At 43.9% G+C, this 15214-nt stretch overlaps 1 protein-coding gene across 18 annotated transcripts in view; it reads right to left on the reverse strand.

Annotated features, from left to right (window-relative positions):
- POU2F2 (POU class 2 homeobox 2) overlaps positions 1–15214 on the reverse strand; it is a 330684-nt gene that overhangs the window by 263301 nt on the left and 52169 nt on the right. Inside the window, exon 1 of one of the 18 annotated variants that reach the window (XM_068241481.1) lies at positions 14748–14795. The exons of the other annotated variants lie outside the window; for them this stretch is intronic. The gene's annotated coding sequence lies outside the window, so the exon portion shown is untranslated. Of the gene's footprint in view, positions 1–14747; positions 14796–15214 lie in introns of those variants that run through there. 18 annotated transcript variants of the gene reach the window in all.

Below are 15214 nucleotides of genomic sequence, written 5' to 3' on the forward strand. Positions count from 1 at the left end.
GTGAGAAGTGGAACGAAAATAATACATGATTCCAAACATTTTTTACAAATCAATAACTGCAAAGTGGTGTGTGCATAATTATTCAGCCACCTTTGGTCTGAGTGCAGTCAGTTGCCCATAGACATTGCATGATGAGTGCTAATGACTAAATAGAGGGCACCTGTGTGCGGAGCAGTGCTTTTCAGCGCTGCTAGATTTGGGTGCAGCCAGCGCCGCCATAGACTTCAATAGGAATCATTTCTATTGAAGCGCTCAGTGAGTAACGTCGGCTCCGTCAGAAGACGGAGCCGAAGTTGCTTAAAAACATAATAATTCGGCCTCCAGCAATAGCTGGAAGCCAAATTATTTCATTCCCCCACTATCCATGTCGGCCTGGAGGGGGAATAGTAATTAAATCGGCCCGGACTTGTGCAGAAGCAGGATCAGCCATATACCGCTGTATCCTGCGCCCAAGTCTACCGGCGCCGATTTTAAATGTACTCCCTGTGTGTAATCTAATGTCAGTACAAATACAGCTGCTCTGTGACGACATCAGAGGTTGTCTAAGAGAATATTGGGAGCAACAACACCATGAAGTCCAAAGAACACACCAGACAGGTCAGGGATAAAGTTATTGAGAAATTTAAAGCAGGCTTAGGTTACAAAAAGATTTCCAAAGCCTTGAACATCCATCGGAGCACTGTTCAAACGATCATTCAGAAATGGAAGGAGTATGGCACAACTGTAAACCTACCTAGACAAGGCCGTCCACCTAAACTCACAGGCCGAACAAGGAGAGCTCTGATCAGAAATGCAGTCAAGAGGCCCATGGTGACTCTGGACGAACGGCAGAGATCTACAGCTCAGGTGGGGGAATCTGTCCATAGGACAACTATTAGTCATGCACTGCACAAAATTGGCCTTTATGAAAGAGTGGCAAGAAGAAAGCCATTGTTAACAGAAAAGCATAAGAAGTCCTCTTTGCAGTTTGCCACAAGCCATGTAGGGGACACAGCAAACATGTGGAAGAAGGTGCTCTGGTCAGATGAGACCGAAACTGAACTTTTTGGCCAAAATGCAAAACGTTATGTGTGGCGGAAAACTAACACTGCACCTCACTCTGAAGACACCATCCCCACTGTCAAATATGGTGGTGGCAGCATCATGCTCTGGGTGCGCTTCTCTTCAGCAGGGACAGGGAAGCTGGTCAGAGTTGATGGGAAGATGGATGGAGCCAAATACAGGGCAATCTTGGAAGAAAACCTCTTGGAGTCTGCAAAAGACTTGAGACTGGGGCGGAGGTTCACCTTCCAGCAGGACAACGACCCTAAACATAAAGCCAGGGCAACAATGGAACATATCCATGTGTTAGAATGGCACAGTCAAAGTCCAGATCTAAATCCAATCGAAAATCTGTGGCAAGATCTGAAAACTGCTGTTCACAAACGCTGTCCATCTAATCTGACTGAGCTGGAGCTGTTCTGCAAAGAAGAATGGGCAAGGATTTCAGTCTCTAGGTGTGCAAAGCTGGTAGAGACATACCCTAAAAGACTGGCAGCTGTAATTGCAGCAAAAGGTGGTTCTACAAAGTATTGACTCAGGGGGCTGAATAATTACGCATACCCCACTTTGCAGTTATTTATTTGTAAAAAATGTTTGGAATCATGTATGATTTTCGTTCCACTTCTCACGTGTACACCACTTTGTTTTGGTCTTTCACGTGGAATTCCAATAAAATTGATTCCTGTTTGTGGCAGTAATGTGACAAAATGTGGAAAACTTCAAGGGGGCCGAATACTTTTGCAAGCCACTGTATTGATAGGCTGATTAGGTTTTATTAGGAAAAGTCAGTATCTGCATAAAACATAGCTTGGCATCACCCTTTCTACCCATCGTGTCTCCCTATTGGTGCAATTATGTAATTAATGTCATCCTTGATCATATGAGGCAAGGATTGTACAAGGAGGATGGGGTTCCTGCATAAGGGACATGGCTGTACATGGAACTAGGGGTCCTTCATATGGGGCATGGAGTAGACATGGAGAAAGGGGTTCCTGCTTAGAGAGCATGGCTGTACACGGAAGAAGGGTTTCCTGCATATGGGGCGTGACTGTACATGGAGGATGGAGTTTCTGCATACAGGGCGTGACTGTACATTGAGGATGGGGTTCCAGCATATGGGGCAAGGCTGTATATGGAACTAAAGGATCCTGTATATGGGGAAACACGTATACATGGGAGTTTCCTGCATACAGGGCGTGGCTGTACATGGAGGATGGGGTTTCTGCATACAGGGCATGGCTGTACATGGAGGATGGGGTTCCTGCATGCGGTGTGTGGCTCTACATGGAGGATGGAGTTTCTGCATACAGGGCGTGGCTGTACATGGAGGATGGGGTTCCTGCATAACGGTGTGTGGCTCTACATGGAGGATGGAGTTCCTGCATACAGGGCATGGCTGTACATGTGAACAGTGAAATATCTAGCGATCACAGTTGCTTAAAGCTACATACACATGTCCAACAAAGTGCACAACCAACACCATGACGGGACCGACACGACGACAAACTGTTTACACGACTTTCCACCACCAACCAACTGAATGACCAACTCATTTACATACAGCACACGCAAGCGAAACGACAGACTGCATGACATGGCTGCATTCAGAACGTTGTACACACATTGCCAACTGCACGATATCAGCCCACAGTCATGTGAGTTGGTCCGCCAGTTGGATCAGGCAAACCGCCTGTTATCAGTCTCTCGTCTAGTTGTTTACCATGTGTAAACTTACCTGACTGTCGTCCAGCAGACCAAACTCAGATGACAATCAGGTGGTTTGGTTGAGCACGTGTGTGGACCTTTAGGGATACACATTTAGCCCCCCCCCCCCCCCCCCGCTGGGGGCATCCTACAAGGAATCCTGACCAAACAATTCAAACAAGGACATTGTCAGGTGGTGGAAGATTGCAAGCATTGTGCTTTCGATGATACACATTTTTACAAACTTTGCATTTAAATTTCAAATGAATGTTTAGTGCAGGCATAGAGAGCAAGTGTAAAGTCTATATGTCTGCTCTATGGTAACCTAGCACTCTCGTCTGACATGTTTTTTACTGCCCACTGGCTCAGCAGCAGACAGGAAAATCTGTTAGATAAAGCTAATGTCATGTTTATTGACCACAATTACAAAACAGGGCACTGCACGAGGTCTGATCCCCTTTGGAAGACTACAAACAGCGCCGGAATTTATACGAGTGAACCATTCCTATGATATTCAGTTCAGGTGCAGAACAATGCTTGCAGAGATGTATTGCAAGGTTCTGCCTATGCACTCCAACATGGCAGCACCAGCTGTGTTCTCTCTACCTTCAGGAAGGCTGTGGCCCGGCACGGCACTGCTGCACGCAGCAGCGGTGAAGGGGTTAAGGGCTGTGGGCTCTGTGGGCTCTCGGGCTAATCAGATCTTGTCATCTCCCGAGTGAGGACTTGTTTAAACAGAGATTTAGAGCGGGAATCAATAGGAAATTTAAAAATCAATGTGGTAAGTATGAGAAAATCAATGCTCTTTAATCGCCTTGCCGATTCCAAGTCAAAACAATTAGAAGCGAGGAAGTGTTCCACGTGTTCCCGGGGCCCGGAGGCTTCATGCTGCGCACCCCAAAACACGCACTGAGAGGGGGGTTCCCCTTACAATAGCGGGGGGAGGGGGTATGGCCTGTGTGTCTGCAGCGAGGGCGGAAGAGAGAGGGGAGAAATAGAAAAATGGAGAAAAAGAGGAATGGAGGGAGATTTATTAATGTGGATGTCATGTTGGATCGAGCAGCATCACCCTGCATCAGAGCGGAGTCTGCAGGAGATGAACGGCAGAGAGAATCAGAGGGGAGTGTATGGGGGGGATGTTTGCTGTGGGATATGGCAAATAAAGCACGTATTGATACACAGAGCAGAATAAAAATCATACAGGTTTATACAACAAATCAATGGAAAGAGCAGCGAGCAAAGCACAATAACTTAACACAACCAATCCAATCTCACTGTACGGCAAATCACGGCGCGTGTGGCTCTGGCTAGCTATTATGGGATACCGCAGAGTGTGAAAAAAGGTGAACTACTTCTCGCATTTAAAAAAAATATATGCTGAATTACGCATAATTATTCCTGTTTTCAAAAGCTCAACACAAATTTGTATGAAGAGCTAATCCACCCAAATGTGGCATTTCCATTATAGGTGAAGACTACATAAAGCAGAACTAAAGATATTATTAAAACTAACCGTTTCACTTGCCTGGGGCTTCTGCAAGCCCCTTGCAGCCGTCCTGTCCCGTGCCAGTCCTCCTCCATTCTGCCGCCGCCGGTATTTTCGGTTTCGCCGACGGGCCAATGCGCCTGCGCGGTTCTGGCCACGCGTATTCTCCTTCATGTTCCAGTTCGCAATATCGCTATTGCAAACAGGAAGGAGGAAAAAGGATACGCTTGGCAGGGCTGCTGCAGGCGCACTGGCCCCTCGACTTATAAGTCGAGGAACGAAACTTGCTGGCGGTGGGGAACGGAGGATCGTTGAAGAGCGCTGTGGGACATGACGGCTGCAAGGGGCTTGTAGCAGCCCCATGTAAGTGAAAATGTTTGTTTTTATAATATCTTCAGTTTGCACCGCTTTAAGGTGGCTATACATCTATCGACTTGGCGGTCGATCGACCATTCAAAAATTATTATTGAATCGGATGAAAATCGGTGTAGCCAAGAGCATACCCAATTGACCGACAAGCGCTGAACGTGACGAAACCCCACATCACGGCAGCAACCACATGGAGCGTGAGTATGCGGATTGCGGACAGAGACCCGAGCCAGCGGTGGACACAGACAGGCAATGTATACTGTAGGCGGGCACATTTTACATTAGGGGGGACAGCGCCAGGGGTTTTCCTCGTGTTCGCCCCGATCGATTTTAGTCGGCAATCAGCCTGCGTATATGGGCCGCTGACACATCTCTTTCTAATCATATTTGATCAGAGAGAGATCTGTCTCTTTGATCCCTGTCGATCTGCCCATATATCATCTGATGTATGGGCACCTTTACGGTATCTTCTAGCTTCTCATATCTCTTGAGGACTCCAGCAGTGAGATCTCAAAGTTAAAAGGCTACTCCATTTAAAACATACCTAACCTAACATGTGATAAAACATGGGTACATATAGTACTAAAGGTTTGCACACACACAATGATTACGGCCCTCAGAGAGCGAGACTTGATCCCTCAGGTGACAGTTCAAGGCCATGTTCTGTTGCCACGGATGGGGAAAGAAGGATGACAGAGAGGTGCGTGAGAGAGTCGCAGGGTAGAGAGGTGTGTGTGTGTGCGCATGTAAAGCCTACTTAAAACCTGCCTATGTTCACATTATATTTATGGGACTGAGAGACATAAAAAGCAGTGTTATTTATATGCAATTAAAGCAGTTAAAACCTCAAGTTGAACGCAACCAGGGCTCTTCTGAAGACTAAACAGAAGCAAACTAGTTTTAACTTGGTGAGCAAAGAGAACCCAGAATTCTCCTCTTGTTGTGTGTCTCATTGGTTGAACAAACCAAGAAGTACGGTAACATTTATTCCATCCCTTCAAACCTAACTGCTGTGCTGGGTTTACTGCAGTGACATACTCATTCAACAGTGAGATTCTACATATCTGAAGGGATGTGGTATGTATGAGTAGTGGGGTAATCACTCCCTTCTCACTAACAGCTGAGAGTAAAGCAAATCAGTTTTCACAATAGAACATACACAGCTACTGAGCGCGCCAACCTGGGAAAACAAGAGTAGCACAGGTATGTCTGTCAGAACAGAAATTTGCCTTCTTAAAACTGAAGGCATTTGCGATTATTCAGGTTGGAGTGAGTATATGAGGTCTCCCACAATGCATCACTGCCGAATATGCAAACAATCCCTTTGTTGTCCCCAAAAGCCAAGACACACCTCCAGAACCGCTAAAAATGAAATGATGTGTCAGCTTGCTTAATTGCAAAGAGCCACAATAATCCAACATGCATACAGACTGTTTCAGACTGGTTGGTCCTCATCAGTGTATGGCATGGATTAATGTGGCTCTATGTGGTCCTTCTGGAGGTTCCCGAGCAGCGATGGAGGACAGCGTGGGGAGCCTCTGGAGCATGCCCTTCCTCAAATTGCAATCTAGCTGGCTATATTGCAATTTGAGGAAGGGCATGCTTGCCCGGAACAGCACTCTGTCATTGCAGTCTTGCCTTCAATAAAAGAGCTATAATTTGTTTTTGGTGGTGCCGACCGATCCTTGATCCATTATACTGTGTACCCCTGGAGGTGCTGGGGTAGGGGTCTGGGCACGCTAACTGACTCATCGGATGCTCCTTCATCCTCTTTTTGTTTACAATGTAAGTATTTACCTTTTAAGCCTTTTGACACCTTGGTTTTTTTCTTAAAGAGACACTGAAGCGAAAAATAAATGATATAATGAATTGGTTGTGTAGCACGGATAATTACTAGAACATTAATAGCAAATAATATATTATTTTTTTATTTTCAGTTATATAGTGTTTTTTTATAACATTGCATAATTCTCTAATATTTGCAGTTTACACACTACTCAGAATTCTAAATGATTTCACAGAGCAGGTCACTGAACTTTTGAACTGTGAAAAAGAAAGTGAAAAAGAAAATACAGTGACTGACAGTTGAGATAACAAGCTTCACAAGACAGAGCTCTCTGTGACTTTAAAAGCTCAATGGCTCTTTTGCATAGATAACAACTGGAGTTTCTTAGCTCTTCCTGTACTGGAAACAATATTAGACTTATGACTCTGCTCCTAATGTTTTATTTCTTAGCTGTACTACACATACAAATCATTATATCATATTTTTTTTTCTCTTCAGTGTCTCTTTAAAGCTAATCTCTACCAGAGGCTCTGGACCAGGACTCTTCAGTCAGGAAGTATATTGCCACTCGTGTAAGTTTAATGCAAGACAACCAAATGCACAAGATTAATGCAAAGGTAAAAAAAGAGTAATAGAGGAATCGACTGGCCCTGTTATAGGCAGTAAACCTGAACCTAATGCACTTTCACCGACAGTCCAACATCTCAGTACACACAAGTACTTCTCTGCAGGATGCTTGTGAATTCAATACTGCATGCAGCATGTTCATTTCAACACTACAGCCCTTATTTACTTATGCAGCTCCCACAATATAGTATTAATGAGCCCAAAAGTTTAACATCTTAAATGCAAAGTACTGTACTAAAAATGCTACCGATATCACTGGGTAACAAACTCATGTCTATGGGACCAACAGACAACTCTGACCAACAGTGTCTGCATAGCAAAAAAGGTGCACTTGCTGGTAAAAGGAGATTTCAGCACCCGTGAACCCGTTAAGTTTGGTTGCCCAATAAAAAGAGGGCACTGGGGCCGCCCACAATGCAAAATGCGGCTATAAATAGCAGGCTTGACCAAAACATTTTGTTTTTTTGCAACACTAGGTGTGGGAAGGGCGTATGGCTAATGTTAGGCATTGTAGGGCGGATGGGTAATGTTAGGCATCGGAGGGAGGGTGGTTAGGGTTAAGCATCGGTAGAAGCAGGGTACTGTGTGAGAAAAAGGTTAGGTTCAGCTGTAGCTAAATATCGGTATGATTTACTGATCTTTTACTATTGTAATTGGACTGCAAAAGAGAAGAATATCAGTACATTTACCGATATTCTACTATGTACCCTTTTTTAATGTACGAATGCACAATTGCTACAATTTCAACACTGAAAATTATTTGATGTGCCTTTCTTCTGTTTGTTTTCCTCCATGTTTGTTTTTATCTATGAAACTGTGGCCAAAAATAGCCAATAGCCAAAAATATCTCTGGTCAAAACCCGGCTAAACCTTCAAACTGCCTCTGATGTCCACAGTCTCCTTTATAGCGACTGCTAGGATAGTATCCGTCTCCAGACACACTGTACGCTCGGAGAAGCGAGATTTTCCTCCTCTTTCTTGTGCTCCTTCAGGACTGACCCACCTGGTACCAGGGGGGATAACACCACTTAACCAAAAGCCCCTTAGTAGGCAAATTACTGGGGAAAAATGTGCACGAGCCAGCATCTTCTGGTAAATACTGTACGGCTCCCCACGGAAAAAAATGCACTTGATGAATCTGCTGTGTGGTGTCAGCCATATTAGAAATACGCAGGGAGACGCAGCGAATCCCAGAACACTTTATAGATTTGGAACGGAGCTGTGTTCATTTGTGTACGCGTGCAAGTGATTTCCTCCTTATACTGCTGTGGCCACTGCCCACACACACACAGGTAATCTGGCCTCATACAAATGACTTTAATTCATCAAACAATAAAAAACAGATTAAAATTAAGGTGAGACCCTCTGGCAGAAGGAAAATATCGACGTGATAAATGACCCTTTTAAAGAATGCCGTTTTCAAATATTTGTTCGCAGAGAAAAAATGTGGAGCCTTATTTATCAAAGCGTCAGAAGGATGACCTGTTCTTGTTGCCAAAAGTAACCAATCAGATTCTCCCTTTCGTATTCTTAATGTATTATGGGAGAATTAAAGAAAGAGCCAAACTGGTCACTATGAGCAACACTGACAGGCTGATTTCGGATCATTTTTTGCATTATAAATCAAACCGACAGTTTTCCAGTCAACCCAGTTTCTAAGCATGAGTTTATTATATCTAATTTACTGTATATTCATCATAGAGAATACTACACTGCATTGGCCTCCTGGTGTCTCTGAGCTCACAGTATATCTCTGAGTTATATGTCAAAGGGTCTTCAGGTATCTTGTTTCTTGTTGCCAAGAGCAACTGTACTCCTACTTGCATTTATTGCACTATTTCCGCTGACTTGAAATTGATCAACGTGATCTTCAATTTCTCAACGCTCTTCCCAATACATGATGGCAATGTATTTGTAGTAGTTACAGAGGCACCAGCAGAATAAAAATTAGTAATAATAAAAAATTGGGGGATCGGGGTGGATCCGTCTCCCCAATATATATGACACAACCACCATATATGGTATCCAGAAAAATATATATTTAACCAGTACTCCACATAAAATTATGCAACGCGTTTTGCAGGTTCCAAGCCCGCTTCCTCAGGCAAATACAAGAGCAAAAGAGCAGGAGCAACTCTGAGGTTGTGCAGATAGGTGCAGCGCCTGACAGAGGCGCTGCACCTATCTGCACAACCTCGGAGTTGCTCCTGGTCAGAGGCGCTGCACCTATCTGCGCAAACTCAGAGTTGCTCCTGCTCTTGTATTTGCCTGAGGAAGCGGGCTTGGAACCTGTGAAACGCGGTGCATAATTTTATGTGGAGTACTGATTAAATACATATTTTTCTGGATACCATATATGGTGGTTGTGTCATATATATTGGGGAGACGGATCCACACCGGTCTCCCAATTTTTTATTTGGTTTTAATAGACTACTAATTTTTATTCTGCTGGCGCCTCTGTAACTACTACAAATATCATTATCCACCTGGTGTATGGGTGGGTACACCCTTATTTTTCTTCTACGGAGAGCGACTTCTTAGCCTGAGTGGGGACAGGCTCAATATCCCCATATGCGATTGGAGTGGTTGCCTGAGGTCGGCAACCCAGACTTGTGAGTATATATATATCTGCTGTACAAATTGAAGACTACCTTATATCAACAATAATACACTATTGGGGCCTCTCGGTTGTTCTTTCTTTTTGTCTTTCTACATGATGGCAATGTAGTGCATGATTATCATTATTTAGTAATTATATAGTGCTGACATCTTCCGCAGCGTTGTACAGCGTATATTGTATTGTCACTTGCAGCAGTTTCCAGTGATCAGAATAATGTGGGGAACAATATGTATGTGCTTCGCTACCAGATCTTATACATTGAAAATCTGCACATGTTAGAATCTTGCCCAAGACACACCCGAACAACCACCACGACTAAGTTCCTTCTAGCGTGTGAAAAAAGGCTTTGGAAAGATTAAAAGAACCCGGTCCAACTTACTATTTCTACTAAGTTTTCTCCTAGGTGATATTTTCACATTATAACTACTGTATTTTCCAGCATATAAGACGCACTTTTTCTCCCCCAAAAATAGGGAGAAAAAGTTGCTGCCTATTATATGCCAAATACAGGGAGTCCCCTGCTGAAGAACACCCGCGGACTCCCTGTACTGTCCCTGTGTGTCCTCTGCTCCCCTCTCCTGTCCCAGAGAGACACATGGGGGACACAGGAGGACAGGTGAGGTAGAAGGAGGACACAACAATAGGGGGAGAACATCTACAAGATGCTCCTAGACTAGGGGTCAGGGACCTTTTTGGCTGAGAGAGCCATAAACGCCACATATTTTAAAATGTAATTCCATGAGAGCCATAAAATGTTTCAAACTGGGACAATAGGGCTCATGTCCCTGTTGCCATGGTGAAGTGTATACAGTTAATCCGCCAGGCAGCGGAAGTGTCAGACATGTCTTCAGCTTCTCTTGGGTTTCAGCAACATCAGCGATTTCCCCTAGAGCCAGACAGGAGAAATACCGACTAACAGATTGTACAATTAGCTAGCTGACTTGGGGGTTGATTAATTTTGTAGGATGAGATCCCGCACTTTGGCCCAATAGGAGTGCGGGGATCTCGTTCTATAAAGTCACTGGACCTGACAGGGTCCAAAGTGGGACAACTGGAGCAGCTGTTCGTTTTAGAGTAGCGCAAGTAAGTTAGTAGTGCATGCTACAGCACTGGCGTGCCTACTTTAAAAATGTTGCATGCCCTACCACACTAAACTGTGCTGCTTGAGCAGTGTAGCTTAGTGAATCAACACCTACAGATTTGACTGCGAGCCACATGCAGCCATCAAAAGAGCCACATCTGGCTCCCGAGCCATAGGTTCCCTACCCCTGTCCTAGACCACGCACCAGGTGTAGTATATTCACCCCCCCCCCGGTTTTTAGTCCAAAGCAACTTATATGCTGGAAAAATACGGTAAAATGCCTGTTAAGCCTGCAGGAAAAAACAAGAAAATTCTTTGAATAATGCTGACAGTACTTTTTTACCTACTTCTTGGTTCTTGTTCTATTGTAGAGTGCAAAAGTTATTTTATTTTAATCAGAAGATAAAAACTTTTCTCCTAAGGCAAACTTAGGAGCAACTTAGGAGAAAAAGTGAATTGAATCGAGTCCAAAGTCTCAAATGTTGACCATCCGTCTGCAGGGATGTGAGAGCTGATAACGTACAAATATATGCCCAGAACTCGATGGTTGAAGTTTATAGTGTGAATGCTGATATGACATTTTGTATCTATGGAAACATGGGGTTTTATCCATTCACCACCATACCACTACTTGCTTGCCTGAACATTGTCAGCTGAAACAATGCCAGTAAGCACTGTGTTGGCAGACCATAGTCCTCAGTGTCTATGAGCATTTGTGTATTCGTGTAGACAGCAGTCCCTATAGATGTGCAGCAGTTTCAATGATCAGATAGATTTCTGACAGATGCCTGTCAAGCCGAATCTGACTTGAATCTATCTGATTTTTGCCACACACTAGGAACAGATTTCCAATAGATTTCAGAAGAAATCTATTGGAAATCGATCAAAATGCATTATTGGACCATTAGATCCAATGCAACTCTATGGGCCATGCTGGCAGCATATCGACCTAGATTTTCCATCCAGTCAGATAGATCAAATCGATCGAAATGGGCTGCAAATCGATTGATCGGCTGATTTGATAGAATCGATTTCCGAATGATCATTTTGATTGAATTGATCGATCGATGGCTGAAAACGACCAGTGTATGGGCCCCTTAACATGTATCGGTATGGTGACACAGTAATGTGCTTGTAATGTATTCACTGTAGCATTTTGATGGACTGGCAATGCTCTTGGTATATAATAATTGCTTTTCAATCAATGTTGAAACCAAATTAATTGTTATGGTTTGTGAACTTAAAGTGAACCTCCGGACTAAAAATCTACTTAGCAGAACTGAAAAGGTTTGGTGTTTCTTTAACAATTTCACAGCATCAGAACTTTGTTTTTCTTACCAAAGCATCATTTTTAGCTGCATTTTTAGCTAAGCTCCACCCATCAAAGAGAACTACCCGGGCTTTTTTTCCCTGATGCTGTGCAAAGCATGATGGGATTTCCTATGTTGTTATTCACGTTGCCTGGCAACTGGGAGGGGTGATCAGCACACAGGACAGTTGGAACTGTGTCTCATGCTCCCTGTCACCTCCTTTCAACCAAAAAGATGGCTGCCCTCATGAAATCAAACATTTGCCTGTTCTTTTAAAACAGGGTGGGTAAGAGATTATATTACCTATCTATTTTAATTAACATAACTAATGTAACTTAATGAAAGTATGTTTGTTTAGGATGAAGTTCCTCTTTAATTCAATAAAATGTAATTAATAAAATATCTATAGGTATCTTAGGCAAGCTCCAGGGTTCTCATCCTTCTCATTTCACAACACAGTGAGTCAGGTGTGAGGCCACTAAAAATCACAATCAAAATCACTTAAGCGCTTTTGTGGTGATTTCTGCAGCATTTCCCAGAGCGATTCCTGGCGATTTGGCAATTGGGATTAGCGATCTCCATTAGCGCAAGGCTTTATGGGTACAGCAAGTGGTTTGGGATAGTAAAAGTTCTACAAAATAGTTTTATATGGCAATTGAAAAGCGATTTCCCAGAAATCCTATACTTTTTTTATCAGAAAGGGGTGAAATGGGGCCCCGGGCAAGACGGCATTATTTGTCCACCGCTGCTGGTCACCTGGCTTTTTTAGTAAGATGTAATGGGGATTTGCATCTACTCCCTCTAGGTCCTAGGCAACTGCCTAGGTTTGCCTTGTGGAAGATCCAGCTCTGCTTTGTATTGAAGAAACAACACAGACAACAATGGTTGATTTGCATATTTCAGCAGTGATGCATCGTGTGAGACATCTTGAAACTCACTCCAACCTAAATTATTGCAAATACTTTCTGTTTTAGGAGAGCAAACTTTTGTTTTCCATAGCATTTTAGCAAGAGGGCTTTTTGGTCCTTTAGTCCTTTGGTCCCTTACACACTCCTAGAAGTTTTGGTTCACCATGAGCTCGCTGGGTACTCTGTAACTCTTGTATTGAAGAACAAACAATCCAAAAATTCTGTAGGCACCCAAAATGTAAATTAAGGAAATTGCAATCACTACGTGGGATCATCTCCTTTGACTTTCATTAGCCAAGCACTTTTGGAATCAAAAGTGATTCAAAAATGCTGCTGAAAGCGCTCTAGCGGGCCCCTGGCCTCTGACACAAGACAGGTGTGCGGGAAGAGAAGGGTTAGGATGTCTGTGACTTAGCATCAAAGAGGATAACGACAGCCAGTCGCGTAGCAATAGGGGATACAGAGGTTGTGACTGCACTGGACCCCATGGACCAGAGGGGCCCACTAGAGGCCCTCCTACATCCATCTTATTAGCTTTTCATTGGTGCTATGCTGGTAATGAACACCTCTATGTTTGCATTGAATAATAGTAATCCTTACTCTAAATACGCCTCTCTGACACTGCAGCTGTCTTTGGTTGGTTTTGGGGGCACCATATCAATACAATGCTTGGGGCCCAAAGTAAAACTTGCACTGGGGCCCCCATCTCCTTAGTTACGCCACTGATGATAGCCTCAGAATTTTCCCCCTTACCCTCCCCCCCCCCCCCCCTTTTCCAAAGCAATAGCAAGTCTTATATTACATCCTAGGAGGTTCCACAGTATTTTTCTACAAACCAGCTAAATGTACAGTTGAAATACCTATACAGTACACTATTTGTTTAGGGAGCAGATAGACAGTACGCATTTGTAAAATCTATAAAACAATGAACTCTGATCACATTACAGATCTCCTGGATCTATTTTAGCTGCAGGAAGCGTTCCTGGCTATATTAAAGGAAAACTTAAGTCAAAAATAAAAAAATGATATTTACTCACCCGGGAGATCCCTCAGCCCCCCGAAGCCCCGCTCCGATCGTCCTGTCCCTGCCGGCGGCTACTTCCGGGTTCGGCGACAGCCGCCGACAGGTTGGGAACGCGGCTGATTTTCCGCGTTCCCAGCCGCTATATCACCCTCTATGCTGCTATAGCTTATATGTTATACGCTATAGCAGCATAGAGGGTGATATAGCGGCTGGGAACGCGGAAAATCAGCCTCGTTCCCAGCCTGTCGGCGGCTGTCGCCGAACCCGAAAGTAGCCGACGGCGGGGACAGGACGATCGGAGCGGGGCTGCGAGGGCACCATCCAGCTTCGGGGGGCTGAGGGATGCCCCGGTGAGTAAATATCATTTTTTATTCAGCATCACAAACACATCCTATATGTACATATTACTGTATATTGGTATGTAGCCTCTCGCTGCCAGCAATGCTTAGTCTAGGCTCATTGGCTAAGCAAAGTTATTCTCCCAGAGCATAATGGGAGACCAGGCGTTATTTTCACTGGCTTTAGAATTCTTAGAAACATTCTGCAGAGCTGCATCTGACTGGACTAAAGATGTCACCACCTTCGATAAATTTCAGAATGTAAATTGGGGTGAGGGAAAGATTTTACAATGGGCAAAAACTAACTATATAATTTATAAATGAATATTGTAAAAAAAAAAACAATTTCATTCATTATGTTATTTTCACTACAAATCAGTTCATTACTACATTCAGATTATTCAGTTAAAGGAGTTATCAGGGAAAAAACAACAAAAAAACAGCTTTACTCACCTGGGGCTTTCTCCAGCCCCTTGCAGCCGACTGTCCCTCGCTGTGACCTCTGCTCCCCGCCACTGTCCCGCTCTCGCCGCTCGGTATTCAGGCTGACTGTGAAGCGCCGCTGTCAATCATGGCCGCTGCGAACTGTGCAGGTGCAATAGACAGCCTGTGGTTTACTATCTGCAATCACAGCCCAGCTGCTGAGCAACAATACATCGCAGGGTAGCCACACTGACCCAAAAGTGTGAGTAAAGAATGCAGGATGACTTTTCACCACACATTCTTAGTATATAACTTAAAGAAAAGTATACTTTTGTTATTACATGGTGATGTAAGTGCGCTTGTGTCACCATGAGGACAGCTGTACTAACCAATATAATAATGTTAGGCTGTAATTAATCCCCCGAGTACACAAAGTGCTCCTGAACATTTCCTAACACCTGCAAACAGCTACTTGATGTCCCCAGCAAAACACAAAC

Source organism: Hyperolius riggenbachi, chromosome 6, assembly GCF_040937935.1.
Source record: "Hyperolius riggenbachi isolate aHypRig1 chromosome 6, aHypRig1.pri, whole genome shotgun sequence".
Taxonomy (NCBI): Eukaryota; Metazoa; Chordata; class Amphibia; order Anura; family Hyperoliidae; genus Hyperolius; species Hyperolius riggenbachi.